This window comes from Salvelinus fontinalis, chromosome 4 (assembly GCF_029448725.1).
Source record: "Salvelinus fontinalis isolate EN_2023a chromosome 4, ASM2944872v1, whole genome shotgun sequence".
Classification (NCBI taxonomy): Eukaryota; Metazoa; Chordata; class Actinopteri; order Salmoniformes; family Salmonidae; genus Salvelinus; species Salvelinus fontinalis.
Genome location: NC_074668.1, coordinates 28774391 through 28787990, shown reverse-complemented (window position 1 = coordinate 28787990; position 13600 = coordinate 28774391). Strand labels below are relative to the sequence as shown.

General features: G+C 49.3%; 1 protein-coding gene across 1 annotated transcript in view; it reads right to left on the bottom strand.

Annotated features, from left to right (window-relative positions):
• The window catches only part of LOC129853473 (semaphorin-4C-like), a 51979-nt gene extending 42940 nt beyond the window's left edge, over nt 1-9039 (bottom strand). The window contains exon 1 of the mRNA XM_055919561.1: nt 8441-9039. The gene's annotated coding sequence lies outside the window, so the exon portion shown is untranslated. The remainder of the gene's footprint in view (nt 1-8440) is intronic.
• Nucleotides 9040-13600: the final 4561 nt, after the last annotated feature.

Below are 13600 nucleotides of genomic sequence, written 5' to 3'. Positions count from 1 at the left end.
AGAGTGGGCATCGAGCCAGGTGCCATGAAGCCAGCTCAACGCATCTGGTCTCCAGTGCGTCTCCTCGGGCCGGTGTACATGGCACCAGCCTTACGCATGGTGTCCCCGGTTCACCAGCACAGCCCAGTGCGGGTTATTCCACCTCCCCGCACTGGCCTGGCTACTGGGAGCATTCAAGCAGGTAAGGTTGGGCAGGCTCGGTGCTCAAGAGCTCCAGTACGCCTTCACGGTCCGGTCTATCCGGTGCCACCTCCTCGGACCAGCCCAGTACCACCAGTGCCAACACCATGCACCAGGCTTCCTGTGCGTCTCCAGAGTCCAGTACGCCCTGTTCCCAGCCCGGTACCACCAGTTCCGGCACCACACACCAGGCCTACTGTGCGTATCCAGAGCCCTGTACGCACTGTTGTTTCTCCCCGCACTAGCCTTGAGATGCGTGGCTACAGTCCGGTACCACCAGTTCCGGCACCACGCACCAGGCCTACTGTGCGCCTCAGCAGGTCAGAGTCCCGCCTGAGCTGCCCGTCTGCCCAGCGCCATCTGAGCTGCCTGTCTGCCCGTCTGCCCAGCGCCATCTGAGCTGCCTGTCTGCCCAGCGCCATCTGAGCTGTCCGTCTGCCCAGCACCATCTGAGCTGTCCGTCTGCCCAGCGCCATCTGAGCTGTCCGTCTGCCCAGCGCCATCTGAGCCGCCCGTCTGTCCAGCGCCATCTGAGCCGCCCGTCTGTCCTGAGCCACTAGAGCCGTCCGTCAGTCAGGAGCCGCCAGAGCCGTCCGCCAGTCAGGAGCCGCCCGCCAGTCAGGAGCCGCCAGAGCCGCCCGCCAGTCGTGAGCTGCCCGCCAGTCATGAGCTGCCCTCCAGTCATGAGCTGCCCTCCAGTCATGAGCTGCCCTCCAGTCATGAGCTGCCTTCCAGTCATGAGCTGCCCGCCAGTCATGAGCTGCCCTCCAGTCATGAGCTGCCCTCCAGTCATAAGCTGCCCTCCAGTCATGAGCTGCCCTCCAGTCATGAGCTGCCCTCCAGTCCAGAGCTGCCATTCAGTCCAGAGCTGCCATTCAGTCCGGAGCTGCCATTCAGTCCGGAGCTGCCATTCAGTCCGGAGCTGCCCCTCTGTCCTGAGCTACCTCTCTGTCATAAGCTACCTCTCTGTCATGAGCTACCCCTCAGTCATGAGCTGCCTCCCGGTCCGGAGCTGTCCCTCAGTCCGGAGGAGTTTCCTCGATCTAGTGGGGCCCGTTGTTAGGGTTCCTAGGCCAAGGTCGGCGGCGAGGGTTGCCACTCAAAGGACGCTAGGGAGGTGGACAAAGACAATGGTGAAGTGGGGTCCTCGTCCAGCACCAGAGCCGCCACCTCGGAGAGATGCCCACCCAGACCCTCGCCTATAGGTTTAGGTTGTGCGGTCGGAGTCCGCACCTTGGGGGGGGGGGGGGGGGTACTGTCACGTTCTGACCATAGTTCTTGTGTGTTCTCCTTGTTTTAGTGTTGGTCAGGACGTGAGCTGGGTGGGCATTCTGTGTTTTGTGTTTCTATGTGGGGATGGTCAATTGGCCTGATGTGGTTCTCAATCAGAGGCAGGTGTTTGTCATTGTCTCTGATTAGGAACCATACTAAGGTAGCCTGTTTTGTGTTGGGATTTGTGGGTGGTTGTTTCCTGTCTTTGTGTTTCTCTGCACCAGACAGGACTGTTTCGTTTTGCCACGTTTGTTATTTTGTATTTTTGTAAGTGTTCACGGTTTCGTCTATTAAACATGTTGAGCACTGGCTACGCTGCGTGTTGGTCCGATCCCTGCTACACCTCCTCTTCTCGTGAAGAGGAGGAAGGCTGCCGTTGCAGAGGGAGAAGTAGAGAAGGAAGGAGGAGCGGTAGAGGAGGAAGGAGGAGAGGCGGAGGAGGAGAGAGGGAAAGATAAAAAGCGGTAGTAAAACAGAGGTTGAAAGGTAACCGACTGGAGGTATCCATCTGCATCTCTGCCTCTCTCCAGCGCGTCTCATTCCATTATTTCTCAGGCCGCTTTTAAAGAGACGCTTTATCGATTTTTTGATGCGTAGAAGCAGCGAGTTTAAGAGCTTAGCAGGAGAGGGCATGCACATAAAGAACTAGCTCCTCCCAGCTACCACTGGGCTATGTCTCCTGCCACTATGGGGCTGGGCTCAACGCTGGTTAAATATCAGATTAAAACATAGTTTGCCTTTCTCTCCCGAAAAAAAATAAACGTTGCTTAATAGGCGAAAAAAATCAGCTCCTTGATAAACTGTTCCATATGCCACGAGTCAGTGTGTTAGAGAGAGAGGTGAGGGAGAGAGGGGAGGGGGGAGTGGCGGGGGGAAGAGAGAGGTGAGGGAGAGAGGGGGGAAGAGAGAGGTGAGGGAGAGAGGGGGGAAGAGAGAGGTGAGGGGGGGAAGAGAGAGGGAGAGAAAAAGAAAGCAGCACGTGGAGACCATCTATTACAAATACACAGGGCACACAGCTAGGGGATTGTGGGAGAGAGAGAGAAACAAGAGAGGAAAGCAGAAGGAGAGAGCTAGGTCTGAGATTTATGGTATAATTGTTGACTGCTGGTCCAGCCTTATCTCACCCTCTCCTCTCTAGGTCTGTGTCACCCTCTCCTCTCTTCTCCAGGTCTGGGTCACCCTCTCCTCTCTTCTCCAGGTCTGTGTCACCCTCTCCTCTCTTCTCCAGGTCTGGGTCACCCTCTCCTCTCTTCTCCAGGTCTGTGTCACCCTCTCCTCGCTTCACCCACTTCGGGGTCTCTGAGTCCATCTTCCCCCTCCGTACTTCTCATCCTCTCTCTCTTGCTTTCCCTCCTTCTCACCATATCTCTCTCTTTCCTTTTTCTATATTTCACCACCTTCGCCCCTCCCTCCCTCCATCTCAGTGAGTCAGATAGGGTGCAGCGGGCTGGAAGAGATCAGCAGGGGGTCTGCAAAGTGCAGCAAGCTCAGGGTCAGAGGTCTGACTACTGCAGGCTGGGAGGACAAGGGGGGAAACACAGACACCCCTCACATGCACACACCACACCCCTGTGGGGCCCCCTCGCCACAGCCACAAGCCGCCCCAACACCCCTAACAACAGCCCCATTATTGGACCTAGCTCTGGCTCTGTCTGCAGTTTACGCAGCTGGGAAAGGAGGCATTGACATTGGACTGGACTGGCATTGAGCTGCCAACAGGAGGCGCTAGGCCAGGCTAACCCCACTCGCCAACTCACCACACCCTGGGAGAAAAGCTGTCTCAGTCCAACCACGGGGGCTGTGCTCAGCTGGGGTTTGGCGGGAGCTTGGCTGGGTCTCTAAAGGGCGAGACCCAGTGATAAGCCGTGGCTCTGTGCCTCTGCCCAGCCTCCTCCTCCTCTTCTGCTCCTGCTCTCTCCTGTCGAAAAAGGCCATCAACTCAGCTCAGCCTCACTCCTTCCTGGCTAAGCTCCTGCTCCATACCAGCTTCAGGGCTACTTTTTATTGTTATTTTTGTCCAGCCACAGTTTGTGTGTGTGTGTGTGTGTGTGTGTGTGTGTGTGTGTGTGTGTGTGTGTGTGTGTGTGTGTGTGTGTGTGTGTGTGTGTGTGTGTGTGTGTGTGTGTGTGTGTGTGTGTGTGTGTGTGTGTGTTTTAGTGTGCGTGCGTGTGTATAACAGGCCTGCGCTCCAGGCACTTCCTGCCGCTAACGGTTCGGTGGCACAGTCACACGGGAAGGCGAGCTGTATCGGAACAGAACAATGCCTAAAGAAGGCCCTAATAAAAACAAACTGCAACGCTCAACTGGGGGAAATAGGCTCGTCTCCTGCTGTTCATCTGCATGGATGGACCACAGTCTGTAAACACAATGCAGTGCCCACAGGCCGACAGTCAGGGAAGGCTAGGCAACACCGGGAAAAGCTTTATTCTCATTCTGCTACTACACACAATACACACACTCCTACCCCATGGACCACCATGTTTATTACACACAATACACACACTGCATAATACACACCAAACAGACAACTACAGACACAATGGACCCAAACAGCCCTGGCTCATTAACTAGAGCACAAAGGATAACAGTGACATTGGTGCTAAGGAAACAGAATGGACAGTAGAGAGAGGAGGGCTGCTGAAAACATCTGTTCAAGGAGAGCGAAAACAACACGAGCTCCAACTTCCAACCAACTAACACACATCATTCTCCTCTCTGAGCGACGTTTCCGTAAAGAACATGTTGTGGGCGCCGTCCCAAATGGCGCCCTATTCGATTAATACAAGTGCGCTACTTTTTGACCAAGGCCCATAGGTCCCTGGTTAGAAAGTAGTGCACTAAATAGGGAGATGGGTGTCATTTGGGACGGGCTCATACAGTACGTAGGCCTTATACAGCCCGAGCTTGTTGGCAAGCCTTTGGCACAAAGGAAATCACTGTCCAACTGTCTCTAATACAATCCAGCTTCCACCTGCTTCAGGGGAGCCCACAACCAAATGCTGAGATGAGACAAATGGAAGAAAAAAAAAGATGACCCCATTTCAGGCTGTTCTAAGAAGCTGTTATGAGATGGAATAACACAGAATCTACGTTGAACAAATGTCATTATGCCAGGCAACACACACATAAAATGACAGAAACATATGCAAGTAGATGCCATCACCCCCCCCCCCCCCCCCCCCCCCCCCCAACAGAGCGAGTTTTGAAAATCAGCATGGGAGCCTTGAGGGAAGACAGTGAAATAGCAGATCAGTGGTCAATACTGGTCAGCAGGTAAAAAACAAGCAGGTCATTGCTCTCTCCAGCTCCGCTCTCTCTCTCATACATAACGCAACGCTTCGGTCCGGAACACTGGACTTGTTATGAACCGTGCAGAGAGAGAAGGAGAGGTTTCTCTGAAGCTCAACATCTCAAACTACAGTGCACGTCCTCTGGGGATTTTGACACAGAAGACAGGCTGAAGTGTCTCATCTTATGTCGAGCTAGAATGTTACTGTAGAACCAGAACCGGGGCCAGTGTGATCTATTCACAGGACCGCTCCGATGCGTATGTGTGTGTGAGTTTGTTTAACCATCCTTGTGGGTACCATAAGTCCTCACAAGGAGAAGTCAAACAAGGAAAGTTCAGGTTAGGAGTTTTGGTTAGGTTTAGTTTTAGGGTTAGGGTTAGAGGTTTGGGGTTAAGGTTAGAGTTATGGTTAGGTTAAGGTTGGGTTAGATTTAGGGTTAGGGAAAATAGGATTTTGGATGGGAATCAATTATTTGGTTCCCACAAGGATAGCAATACAAAACGGTGTGTGTGTGTGTGTGTTTTCGACTGCATACAGAATGGTGTGTTTTAAAAAGTAACAGTGTGTGTTCGTGTGTGTGTGTGCTGCAGAGGGAACGCAGGCAGCTACACTTCACAGTCCTGCGTCGATGAGTGTTTCTCTCTCTGGCCCACAGCTGCACACACAGCAGCCTCTCTCCAGCACACAGAGGGCTTTGGGAGCACCATCAAAACACAGGCCTATAACAACCCCAACTACCCCCACCCCTATCCCTGATCCCCTCACCCTCCCCATGATGCCCTTAAAACACTATACCCCCCTGCACCCTGCTTCTCTAAACATCATGCTGTGTCCAGCCCCAGCCCAACCCCCCACCGTTTCCCTCCAGGCCTAACACACACACACACGCACACACACACACACAGACAGAAAGACAGACAGACAGACATACACAAAGCCAGATGACCCATCTGCTCCTGTTCCGAAGCCCTCTCAGCTGGCCTGCCTGCATCACACCATCACAGCCCCAGCCACTGGCATGGACTCTGCACTCCTTTACTCTCCACTGCTGCCGACCGACAGGCCTGCTATAGTGCTGATACAAGACTATCACCCTCATTACACACCAGGATAGAGAGAGGGTGGGAGAATAGAGAGAGGATGGGAGAATAGAGAGAGGGTGGGAGAATAGAGAGAGGGTGGGAGAATAGAGAGAGGGTGGGAGAATAGAGAGAGGGTGGGAGAATAGAGAGAGGATGGGAGAATAGAGAGAGGGTGGGAGAATAGAGAGAGGATGGGGGAATAGAGAGAGGATGGGAGAATAGAGAGAGGGTGGGAGAATAGAGAGAGGGTGGGAGAATAGAGAGAGGATGGGAGAATAGAGAGAGGGTGGAAGAATAGAGAGAGGATGGGAGAATAGAGAGAGAGTGGGAGAGTAGAGAGAGGGTGGGAGAATAGAGAGAGGGTGGGAGAATAGAGAGAGAGTGGGAGAGTAGAGAGAGGGTGGAAGAATAGAGAGAGGATGGGAGAATAGAGAGAGAGTGGGAGAGTAGAGAGAGGGTGGGAGAATAGAGAGAGGATGGGAGAATAGAGAGAGGGTGGGAGAATAGTGAGAGGATAGAGAGATGATGAAAGGAGGGTGGAGGAGAGAGACAGGGCCAAATTGAGGAGAAATGGAGGCTGGGAGAGAGAAGGATCGGAGAGGAATTAACATTTGAAGATGGAGAAGGATCCAAATTCCAAAGGAGAGCAATGAATCGTGAAAAGAGGGGCTCTTTTTTAATCTCATCCCCAGATTGCTGCAGCAACACAAGGGTAAAATCAAACTGTTGCTCACTGAGCTGTGCAGTCAACCGCATGCATTCAAACAGATTAATGCTTGCGAACAAAACAGGTTGAAATCAGTTGTGAATATATATGCAGGCGTTACGGCATCACCAGCAGAGAGAAAAGAGATTGATGTAACCATGTAATTCGCATGTTTGGAAGGCTGTTTGCCACGCGTGGTCACTCACTCCACTATCTGCTGCGTTTACATTTCACAAGAGGCACAGGGATGACTGAATGCACTGTAGCAGCCAGACACGGGACATGTGTTGGCGCTCCATGTCCCAGGCATGATGCAACCACCACACTGCCCCCAGGACAGCTAGCTTCAGCTTCACACACACACACACACACACGCAAACACACACACACACACACACACACGCACACACGCACACACGCACACACACACACACACACACACACACACACACACACACACACACACACACACACACACACACACACACACACACACACACACACGCTAGCAGAGGATAATGGAGATACAGAGAGCCAAGTGGTTACAAATCCATCTTTCGCCACTTAACCTAAAGAACGACAGGCATCACAGTATTAAAAGCTCTTTATAGGCCAACCATGAGGCTGCCTGCGAGGGGGCTGAGGAGCAGTGGGGATTCTGGGGACTAGGAGGAGGGGCAGGCAGCAGGATGTGGGGCCCATTGTGTGGCAACAATGAAGAGATCAACCCGGCAGGAGCCAAATCGGACTCTCAATAGACGCTTTAACATCTGGGGGGAGGGAGGGCGCTGAGTGGGCATGCTTCCACCGCCATTTCCCCTGCCTGCCAAATGGACACACACAGGCCCTGGAGAAGTGTGGTAAATATCCCTACACACACATGGGCACACACCCTGGAAATGTCAACACACCACCGACACCATTGGCATTGTAATTTCACCGTGGCGTTATTATTCGTTGTGGTGGTGGCGCATACACACACACACACACAGAGACTTTAAAAACTGATCGTGGACCAGTCCTTAGGAATAAAGTCAGCCCCACACAATCCAACGTGCGCAAACCCTGTTGTCCAGTCAGTCAGTCACCCAGCAAAGCAGTTCATCTGCTCACACGCTCTAGCCAATTACTATAATCAGTCAGCTGAAGCTAACGTTTACTTCATTACCGTTAAAAAGAAAGCAACAGAAAAAAACTGGCCGAATTAATGCGTTAAGCCACTGCGAACTGGATAATTGTAATAATGTTTAATAACGGTAAAATAAAGATCTATAGTGTGATAACAACGTAGGCATATCAGACGCGTGATTTTCTTTCGAACCTGATCTAATTACAGTGGCTGCTTCGCAATCCAATGTATCCGAATGGCTTTAACAGTTAAGCTACTCTGTGCCCGATTTTAGATCGCATACATACTCGATTTCACTCGCTACAAACGTGGCACACACACATAGAACCTGTATGTCGAGAAAATAAGGAGACTCTACCCAGATGGCTTCGAACAGCATCGAATGAAGATGGTCTGAATCAGGATTTAAATGTGGTTTTGTAGGCTAACAAAAGAAAACATTTGATTCGCTTCCAACTGCTTCCCAACCGCAGTGCGCTGTTTACAGTGGACTAGTAGAGATAAAGTTGCAGCAAGAATACAATTACGTTAGGTAAAAAAATATTGTCCAGTGTACATTAAAACCCGGTAAAAACAGTGTCGCCCACTTTTAAAGCTTGTGGCAACAGTTGGAGCCCTGCTGACTAAGCCAACGAACGGATCAAATGCTTTTCTCATTTTTTTCCCTCTTATATTTGGCTACTTTAAATATTCAACCGTAGGCAGTCTCACGGTGTATCCAACCTACAGGATAACGCTCAAGCGATTTGAATAATGTTGCAATGATTGCAAAAAAACTTACCGTAGTATTCGTTCTCTTCTGTAAGCTTCTCTGTTCAGCAGTTGTGATGATAATAATGCAATAGGCCTACTCTCTCTGCCAGTTCTCTCCGCAGTCGCGTACACTGACGACAGATTCCGTATCCTTTTCCTTTCCGTTATCTCGGCTTTGTTTTTGGACGATTCAGTTAGTTATAAATTATTCCACATCCCAACAAATGTCACTTGTATTTGTTAGCGTTTTTTCCTTTAGATTTCTTGCGAAGAATCTGGAATTCAAGACATATGATGCTGTCAGTTTACATAGCGGAACTCGCTCTCTGCTCCGCTCACTCCCTCAATCGCCAGGGTCTGTAATAGGAAACCAAGAAAGAAACAATACGCAAATAAGATCCACTTCCAAAGCATATAAAACCTCTCCTCGGCGCTCTCCGACGGAGAACTGCACAACTCTCGATATAAATAAGTTTCTGCAGAAATGAAAAACAGTCAGTAGATAGATAGAGAGGGACATCGGTTGGTCGTTGCGTTAAGGAGCAGATATTCCAGTGGAATACCGGTTAAGTGTGCCTATACCGTTACGCTGCAGCGTGTGCCATACTTCTGCATTACGTATCACAGTGGGGACCAAAGATGACACAAAGGCACAAACAGGTCCCCGCCCATTCCCCCCGTGCAATTCCTAGTCCCAAAAGTCAGGTTACAGAGGAATAGCCCTTTTGATGAGTTATGGTAATTTAGTCATATATAACACACTATATAGATATGAATATGAGTTTGATTAGGAACACGAATAGTAGATTTCTAGACAATTTTTGTGTTTTGTTTTAGGAAGTGGACCTTTGTGAGGAATAAAATATATGTCTATCTGTCTGTCTAGTGACGACGAGAAAGTAAAATATTGTATGATTATATTGTACAGGTGTCGGATCTTAATTTGACCAGTTTCTCAAAGCAGGAAAAAAATCCTGCAGCAACAGGAAATGTGAATTATTGCGTGGATTATAATGAATGGACATTTTTGTAGGGGTTGATACATATTTAGTTAGGGGCAATCAAGACGGATATTTTTTAAATGACAAACTTTTGAATTATTTTTTAACCTCGAATACACCACAAGTTAGCATTTCCTGCTGTGCAGGAAATTCCCTGCAACAGGGTGATTAAATTAAGATCCTACAACTGTATTATGGAGGGGAAGAAAACAACAGATCTGAAAGAGGAAACATACAAAACATGGGATTATGATTGGCAGATTAGGTGGTGGGATTAGGAGGTATAGTATAGTAAAGAATCTGATAATCTCAAATACCCAAGAGATTTCATACTAATAGATTTATACAAAAGTTTCTTCTTTGTCTCTTGGTATGGGAATGTATGATTAATAGTCCTGTGTGAATGCATGTGTATTATATGTACAGTTGTCACGTTCGTCGTTTGGATGAAGAGAGGAGGACCAAGGCGCAACGAAGAACACTTAAACAAACTATGCAAAACAACAAACGAACGTGAAGCTATATAATAAACAAGTGCAGACACAGGCAACTTACATATAGACAATAACCCACAAAATCCCTAAAGAATATGGCTGTCTAAATATGGTTCCCAATCAGAGAGAATGATAAACAGCTGCCTCTAATTGAGAACCAATCTAGGCAGCCATAGACAGACAAACACATAGACTAGAAAACACCCCATAAACATACAAAACCCCAAGACTAGACAAAACACATAAATCCCCCATGTCACACCCTGACCTGACCAAAATAATAAAGAAAACAAAGATAACTAAGGCCAGGGCGTGACAACAGTAAACTGTTACCACAGTAAGCTATAGGCATTATAATATGTCAATATTATGGGTTGTTATTCTAATAAACTCTGAAGAAGTCATTTGCATTAAGACTATAAATCCAGTAGCCTATGCTATCACAGTGGGTTAGATGTTGTAATAATGTGTTGCGTTTCTGACAGACTCAGAGGAAATAGTTGGCTCGTGTTTGAAAATTGGCCCATAGCAGTTACAGAAATATCAAAGTGAATTGACTAAGTCTCAGACATAAATCTCCAGACAGTGGAGATGTGTAGCTCCAAGTGTTTATGGCATAGATAGAAGGTATGTAAAAGGTGAAATAATGAAGAGGCCCATTCAACTTCAATCCCTAAGTCAATTGTGTTACTTCTGTTACTTTACTTGTGTAATGTTGATGTACTATGCCTACCAATAGGAACGGTAAACAGGTGGGTATAAGCACTCCAATCCATTGCGTGTTTTTGCTGAAATAGACATCTGTGAGCTAGAGGGGGGAGCTACATTTGTTTTAGTTCAAGTGGCATCATTCATTCCTGTCAGATTTAATGTAGAGGCCTTTGCAGTTTGCACATGAAGCCTTGAAACAACCCTAAAAGCATAAATTAGAGCTGCTGACAAAGAGGGCAAGACACAGTGCATTCGGATAGTATTCAGACCCCTTCCTCTTTTCCACGTTTTGTTACGTTACACCCTTATTCTAAAATTGATTAAATAAATGTTTTTCCTTAATCAATCTACACACAATACCCCATAATGACAAAGCAATTTTTTTTTTTTTTTTTAAATGTACAGAAGTATTCAGGCCCTTTGCTATGAGACTCGAAATTGAGCTCAGGTGCATTCTGTTTCTATTGACCATCCTTGAGATGTTTCTGTAAATTGAATGGAGTCCACCTGTGGTAAATTCAATTGATTGGACATGATTTGGAAAGGCACACACCTGCCTATATAAGGTCCCACAGTTGACAGTGAATGTCAGAGCAAAAAACCAAGCCATGAGGTCGAAGGAATTGTCTGTACAGCTCGGAGACAGGATTGTGTCGAGGCACAGATCTGGGGAAGGGTACCAAAAAATGTCTGCATTATTGAAGGTCCCCAAGAACACAGTGGCCTCCATCATTCATAAACGGAAGAAGTTTGGAACCACCAACTCTTCTAGAGCTGGCCGCCCGGCCAAACTGAGCAATCGGGGGAGAAGGGCCTTGGTCAAGGAGGTGAACAAGAACCTGATGGTCACTCTGACAAAGCTCCAGAGTTCCTCTGTGGAGATGGGAGAACCTTCCAGAAGGACAACCATCTCTGCACCACTCCACCAATTAGGTCTTTATGGTAGAGTGGCCAGACGGAAGACCCTCAGTAAAAGACACATGACAGCCCACTTGGAGTTTGCCAAAAGGCACCTAAATGACTCAAGATTCTCTGGTCTGATGAAACCAAGATTGAATTCTTTGGCCTGAATGCCAAGCGTCACGTCTGGAGGGACTAGGGGACTAGTCAGGATCGAGGGAAAGATGAACGGAGCAAAGTACAGAGAGATCCTTGATGAAAACCTGCTCCGTGTGCTCGGGACCCTCCAGGTGTTGCCCATTTTCTCCATTATCCCCTGTGTATTTTAAATGGAGTTCTCTGTTTGTCTGTTGCCAGTTCGTCTTGTTTGTCAAGTCAACCAGCGTTTTTTTCTCGTCCTCCTGGTTTTGACCCTTGCCTGTCCGCCTGGCCACTCTTCCTGCCCCTGACCCTGAGCCTGCCTGCTGTCCTGTACCTTTGCCCCGTCTCTGGCTTACCAACTCCCCCGGGAACGCTTCAATGGAGAGTCAAGCACCTGTCGGGTGTTTCTAGCTCATTGTGCCCTCATTTTTGAGCTTCAGCCCTCTTCCTTACCCTCGGATCGCTCCAAGATGGCCTATCTCATCACGCTGATGTCCGGGAGGGCTCTCACCTGGGCTACTGCTGTATGGGAACAGCAGCCGGCCATATGCGTTAGTCTGGAGGGGTTCGTGGGAGAGGTGAAGAAGGTTTTTTACGCCCCATTCTCCGGGAGAGAAGCTGCCCGTGAGATAATCCAGCTTCGGCAGGACTCCTGCAGTGTGGCTGACTATGCAGTGGAATTCCGGCACGTTGGCAGTGGAGAGTGCTTGGAACCAGGAAGCACTGTTCAATATGTTCCTGCACGGCGTCCCGGAGGAGGTCAAGGACTAGCTTGCTGCTCGGGAGTTACCTACGGATCTCGATTCCCTCATTGCTTTGACCATCCGAAGGGTGACTACGGGAACGACAGAGGGAGAGGAAATTCGACTTCGCTCGCACGTCCAGGGATTCCAGCTTGCCCCCGAGTCATCATGGAAGTCCCCGATGATCCCGTTGCAGAGAGAACCCGAGGCCTCCCGACCTTTCACGAGAGTCGCCGGAGACTGTTGAGTAACCGCTTCCCGAGCATATGCAACTATCTAGAGCTGGGCTAACGCCAGCGGAACGGCAATACAGGATCAACACGAAGAGTTGTCTGTATTGTGGGACTCTTGGTTATTTTGAGTCCTCTTGTCCTCTAAAGAGATCAGGCTCACTGAAGCGAGTTCTCTGCCGGGTCATGTGGAGAACTTTCCTTTTTCCCTTGCTCGCACTCCTGTTCATGCCATTCTGCTGTGGGGCAGCCAGTCTAAATCTCTCCAGGTCCTCATTGACTCTGGGGCCGATGAGAGTTTTTTTGGACGCTACCCTGGCTTCCGAGCTGAACATCCCTACTTCCATGGATGGTAGAGCGCTGGACGGGTGCTCTACAGGCCTGTGTCACTCATATTACCACTCCCATCAACCTACGGGTGTCAGGGAATCACAGTGAGACTATTCAATTCCTACTCATCAAGTCTCCTCAGATTGCCATGGTATTGGGATTCTCCTGGCTCCAGCAACACAATCCCCTCATCAACTGGTCTACTGGTGCCATCATGGGCTGGAGTCCATTCTGCCACGCTCAGTATCTGAAGTCAGCACAACCTGCCCCGGGACATCTTTCTGCTTGCTCAGATGGTGCCCGGGACCTCTCCGCCATTCTCACCTACATTGGGGACTTCCTAGCTGCAGGATTTATACATCCTTCGTCCTCTCCCGCCAGCGCAGGGTTCTTCTTTGTGGAGAAGGACAAGACCCTGTGCCCTGGAATCGACTACCGGGGACTCAATGACATAACTGTGAAGAAACGCTACCCGCTACCACTCATCTCCTCGCCCTTCAAGCTGCTCCAGGGTGTCACCGTGTTTTCTAAGCTGGATATACGGAACGCCTAGCACCTGGTGCAGATACGGGAGGGGTGGAGTGGAAGACCACCTTCAACACGGCCAGCGGCCACTACGAGTATTTGGTCATGCCATT